Genomic DNA, 6,000 nt, shown 5'->3' on the forward strand with positions numbered 1-6,000 from the left:
ATCCTGCTTCCTTGAGGTATGCCAAAAGCAGACCTCAGTCCTACCTCAGTGTTTGTATCAACAGCCACAGTGGTTGTCGAGCCTCTGGATTATGCAAGTTTTGCTCTCCTGAGAGTCCTACCATTGTCCTGGCAATTGCTGATTTACTTCTGAAATTTGGAATTAATACGAAATACTGGTTGAAAAGGCAAGTGTATCATTTAAAGCTTGAGACAAACAGATCGGTCATACTGTTTCCAACAGTGTGATCTCAACATTGCTAATGAAGCCAGTGCTGAGATGAGCATTGGCAACAATCTTAATCAGACACAGTTTCAAATTGTCTTGAAAAATAAGACATGTACCTAAACTGCTGTAGTAGTAGTAGCAGGAAGAGGTGAATGCTGAACCTTTCAAGGCCAGATTAAGACTTTGCATAGATGCAAAGCTTGGCAGTATGTATTTACTTAGTACACTATTGAATAGAGGAACTGGAAAAGCTTTAGAAATACAAATATACAAATACTTTTTCTTATTGGAGTAAAGCCTGTAGTTAGGCTGCAGCAAAATCATGGAATCATAGAATGGCCTGGGTTGAAAAGAACCTCACAGATCATCTATAATCAATTCTAATTGCTAGACCATGTGGGAACACATTTAAGCTGCTTTCTGGCCAAAGATTGTACGTTGTATGACATGGGAAAGGTGACAAGATCCATCTCCCGTGGAAATCCTCTATTACTTTGTTTCACAGCTCCTCTATTTCATTCCTTCTAAAATAATGATTGTGTGAGTATCTTCTGGAAAGCAGTAACAGCATCATCATCTTAATTACCTGTAGCTGGTGACTTCTTCTGTACCTAAGCATTGGAATTTTTCAGATTTTCTTTAACTTTCTTTCTCTCTCTCTCTCTCTCTCTTTTCTTTTCTTTTTTTTTTTTTTTTTTAATAATATGGTACGGATCTCCATGACTTTATTTTGTAGAATCATAGAGTGGTTTGTGTTGGAAGGGACCTTAAAGATCATCTAGTTCCAAACCCCTGCTTGTAGGCAGGGCCCTATCCAACCTGGCCTCCAGGGATGGAGCATGCACAGTTTCTCTGGGTGACATGTTACAGTATGTCAGCCCCTTCTGAGTAAAAAAAATATTACTTATATTTAAAATAATTTTCTCCTCCTTCAACATCCCCTGCTACCCTATTACTACACTGTTTTGTAAAAAGACCCTCCTCAGCTCTCTTGTAGTTTAGCTCCTTCTAGGTACTGGAAGACTACGATCAGTTTTCCCATGTCTTTAATTCTCCAAGCTGAGCAAGCTTGGTTATCTCAAACTCCCTTCATAGGAGAAGCTCTCTGATCATTTTTGTGTCCTCCTCTGGGCTTGATCTAACAGATCCATGTCTTTTTTGTGGTGTGGGCCCAAGACGTGAATGCAGTACTCCAGATGAAGCCCTCACAAGGGCAGAGCAGAGGGATGCAGTTCTCTCTCTGCTGGCCACCCCTGTTTTGATGCAGCCTAGGGTACAGCTGGCCTTCCAGGCTGCAAGCACATTGCTGGCTGACATCAAGCTTCTCACCTATCAGTATCCCAAGTCCTTCTTTCTCAGGGCTGCTCTCAATCCACTCTTGGCCCAGCCTGTATCTGTGCATGGGAGTGCCCTGTCACGGGTGCAGGACCTTGTACTTGGCCTAGCTAAGCTACATGATGTTCACCCAAGCCTGCCTCTCAAGGTCTCTCTAGGTGGCAGCCCTTCCCTCCTACATGTTGATTGCACTAGGGAGCTTGGTGCTATCAGCACACCTGCTACATCCATATCACACCAACAAAGATTTTAAATGTTTCCAATCCCAGTGCTGACCTTCCGAGGAATATCACTCATCACTGGTATCCACCTGGACGTTGAGCTGTTGGCCACGATTCTTTGAGTGTGACCACCCAGCCAATTCCTTATTCACCAAGGGGTGCATCCATCAAACCCACACCTTTCCAATTTAGAGACAATGATGTTGTGTGGGACAGTGTAGTAAAGTGTTTTGCACAAGTCCAGGGAGGTGAACTTATTTCAGAAATTAGATTTCAAAATTGATCACTGTTTGTTATTTATTTGTTTGTTTGTTTTTCAGGGTTGTTTTTGTGTGTGTGTGTGTGTGTGTGTGTGTGTGCTGAAAGAAGAGGAAACTGATGTTTTGGGGAGTGATAGTGATGTGTTCCTAATTTGAGATTAGTAATAAAGTCTGCTATATATATTTTTTTTTCTATAAGCATAATATCTTATTTTACTGCTATTCAAACTATTGTGTTAATGTTTTCCTTTTTTTTTTTTTTTCTTCTCTGCAGTGCTGGTAGCAGTTGTCATTGGACAGATTCAGTTCTGTCACAGTAGCCTTGTCTGTTTTATCTACCACTGATCTTTTGACTTCTGTCTAGTCCATGGACTTCTATGGTCATTAATTGCAAAACACTGATTGCCTAAGATGCTGGGAGAATGTCTGCTCTAGGAAATGGTTAGAGATGAAACATGGAATGTCAGTGAGCATTGTTTTTAAGAGATTCTTTTCAGGCAAATTAAAATTAGAGAACCAAGGGGACTTGCAAATCACATAGGCTAAGACCCATAAAAGCGTTCCATTTTCTAGCTGCTATTTTAGGTACTTAAACTAGAAGTTTGTATGTTCATATCTTTTTTACTCAACTGCTGCTTCTGACCCCTGCAGCTTGCAATGCTGTTTAACGTAACGTTTTCGCTGATGTCCTCCCACTGAATGAGAATCACAGAGCAGATACTTCTTAGTTCAATTTGTCCTGAAAGGTCAAACACTTCTGCATGGTGCCTCAGACCTCAGAGATGGTGAATGGTGCATTTCCAGAAGGGAAGAGGTACTGATACAAGTCCTCTCTCAAAGTCATGATGACAAAGATTTTGAATGAAAGTTCTCCTGTGACAGTTATCTATGCAGAGAGAATTTGTGGAAGTGAATAACAGCTATCTTTTCCTCTCTTTGGCTTCCATATTTGTATCTAATTAATTGAATTAGTTCATATATCATCATGCTGCCTGCTATGAATTTCATGCTGAGATACTTAAGTCATCTGAGAAGCATGGCTTTAGCAAAATAGCAGGACAGCAGGTCTCTTTTATGTATTTGACCCTTTTGAAAAACAGTCAACCAACCAAAGAAAGCAAACTAACAACATGGTATTTTCCAACATGGAGCAAAATGTGTATTTGTTTGCATATGCTTTATGTTAGATTAATGTCTTTTTTTTTCCTTTTTTCTCCAAAGATTATAGCTTTTGTAAGTCATTTGCCTTAAATGATGCAGCCTTGCTTTGTTGCTAAATTCCTTGGCGATTTCAAAATCAATATAAAAAGGGGTGATTGAAAAGGCTATTGAAAGTGGTCACAAACAGTTATGGCAAGGATAACAATTATGCTTCTTTGGCAATTTTTTGTTGTCAAAACAATTTTCTAATTAATGCTTAGGGATACAGTAAAGAACAGACAATAAAATCATTGAAGAAAATATCTGAACAGTAAACATCTTACTGTGTTATTCTCTGGAAACAGATGTTCTAGAGATGTTAGCTCCTTAAATTGAATGGAAATTCCTGTCTTGGATTTTCCTTATAGCATCCGTGCACTAACAGTTGCAAATGAAACTGATACATCTTGAAAAGAGCAGCAGTCTACTGAGGAGCAACTGTGAAAAAGATGAAATCCTGATTTCATTGAAATCAATAGGAGTTATCCTATTACCTTTTATAAAGGTTTTCACTACTGTTAAAATCCTTCTGTTTCTGAACAGGTTATAACATAAGACAAAGAAAAAATGAAGTGTGTAGGAAAGGAATACAGTATAAAAGTAGTGTCTAACCAGTTTCTTGTTATACATTTCTTCCTTGAAATAATTTGTTCAAATTTAAAGCAAGGCCTTTTCTGAATTGGTTTGAAGTCTGTGACATGGGACATTCATGAGGGCTATGAGCTGAGCAGATGAAGCAGAAAATGAGGAAAGGAAGCGGTGTAACAAGCACAAAGGAGAGACTGGGTTTGTTCTGCAAGTTGGAGAATGTGGGAGGAAAAAGGGCTAACAGCAGTGAAAGAGAAAATGCAAAATAATATTGCCAATATTGTATCAAGGAAGAGTAAGGTGCTGATTTTTGCCTGGGAACCTATGGGTTTTTTTAAGTTTCTAAAGCCCTACCTTTTGGTTCTGGTAGGTTGATTTTCAACCTCCAATGATTAAATATTTTATTTTAACACCCTTAAAGGAACAAACTAAGGCCATAATCAGTTGTCTACGCTGCCTAAGGAGAGGAGGAATGGAAAGACACAGGTTGAGACATTTCTAAATGTAGTTCAGTGGGAAGAAAGGCACATGGAGACACAGGAGAGAGGAGGGAAAAGTGATGGGAACTGAACAGAGCAGGGGCAAAGCCACAGAGTAAGAAACAGTTCTGTCTGGAAACAGGTAAAAGATGGGAAATGCACAGAGATGGGGGAGAGGGTAGGGTAGAGAGGAAAGGATAGTAGTTGCCCCTAAAGATGATTTGGGGTGAACTCACTGGCAGCCACAGGGCGCTGATACAGCCTCCAATTCCTGCTCATTGTGGGGTCTCACAGCCCTTCTCCAGCCAGAGCTCTCCATGAATATTCCCTCTCGCACCAGCACAGCATGTTTCCTCCAGCGGGACAGGGAAAATTTGCTGCTGTGGTAATTCAGTACTTCAGTGACTGAGGAAAGAATGAGCAGATGTTTGCACAATTTTTAAATGATAAAATTGTAGTACAGGCATCTTCTGGGCGCGTGCTTTGGGCTTTCCATCTCAGTAAAGATGAATGTTAGGGCTAAACACTTCTGGAAGGGCTGAGACAGCTGGGGCTCTTCAGCCTGGAGAAGAGGAGGTTCAGGGAGATCTCATTGGTGTCTATAGATACCTGAAGGGAGAGTTCAATGAAGAAAGAGCCAGGCTCTTTTCAGTGGTTCCCAGTGCTAGGACAAGAGGCAATGGGTGCAAAGTGGAACAAAGGAGGTTCCCTCAGAGCACTTCTGTGCTGTGCAGGTGATGGAGCACTGGCACAGGCTACCCAGAGGCTGTGTATGAGGTTTCCCTCTTCAGGAGCTGCCTGGCTGTGGGTCTGGGCCCCTGCTCTGGTGTCCCTGCTGCAGCGGGGGTTGGGCCTGATGGACCCAGAGGGCACTACCAGCCTCAGCCATTCTGTAATTCAGTGACTGAATGAGATAACCTATTCCTAAAACTGTAAAGTTTCACACTCACCTGGCCCCAGATTTAGGGTAGAGATTAATGCCAAGTATTTTACTTACCTTTATATTTGCAGTTAAACAAAAGGCTCATGAGGACGGGGAATATCACTGTTGTATAGGGCCCCACAGGAGGCTCTGAATAATTACAGACCCTCTATGCTGTATGGGAGCAATAGTAATTTCTTCTAAAGATGCTATTCTGCTTCCAGCAAAATGCAAAGCTGAAAATAAAGAGCTTGTCTGCAGTTTTTTATTCTTAAGGCTTTAGAGCAGTGCCTGGCAATTGGAAAACCTACATTTTATAGACAGTGTTCAAAAACTACATGCTGTGTGAATGCTGTGTGTGCCTAATGCTAGAATATGCCCTTTAGTGGATCTAGCCATAAGTTTCCACTTGGACCTGAGGAAATACCTTTCTTAGTAATAGAGATATGAGAAAGCTGGGGAGAATGCAATGCTCCTTCAGTGGTCTGTGGATGACCACACATGCCATTACTCCAAGCCTCAGTTTATCCACTGGGAAAACATGCTTCTTGTCACTGAACCTTTTTGGAAAACACTTCTATGAGAAGCACTGCTTCTCTGTAAGAAGAACCTTGTTTTTTAAAATGACATCTCATGTATGTGCATCTGAATTCTGGTTAGGGCAAGCCAAGTCAGGAAGCTGTTTTCTGCTGAGTTTTATCCTGTTGGGAAGAAGCTGAAAAGATGGCAGTGAAAGACAGAAGGAGAAGCAAGAGAGAAAAAGAGAG

This window comes from Centrocercus urophasianus, unplaced genomic scaffold (genome assembly GCF_019232065.1).
Source record: "Centrocercus urophasianus isolate 14NV4802_14NV808 unplaced genomic scaffold, USGS_Curo_1.0 seq_11, whole genome shotgun sequence".
Taxonomy (NCBI): Eukaryota; Metazoa; Chordata; class Aves; order Galliformes; family Phasianidae; genus Centrocercus; species Centrocercus urophasianus.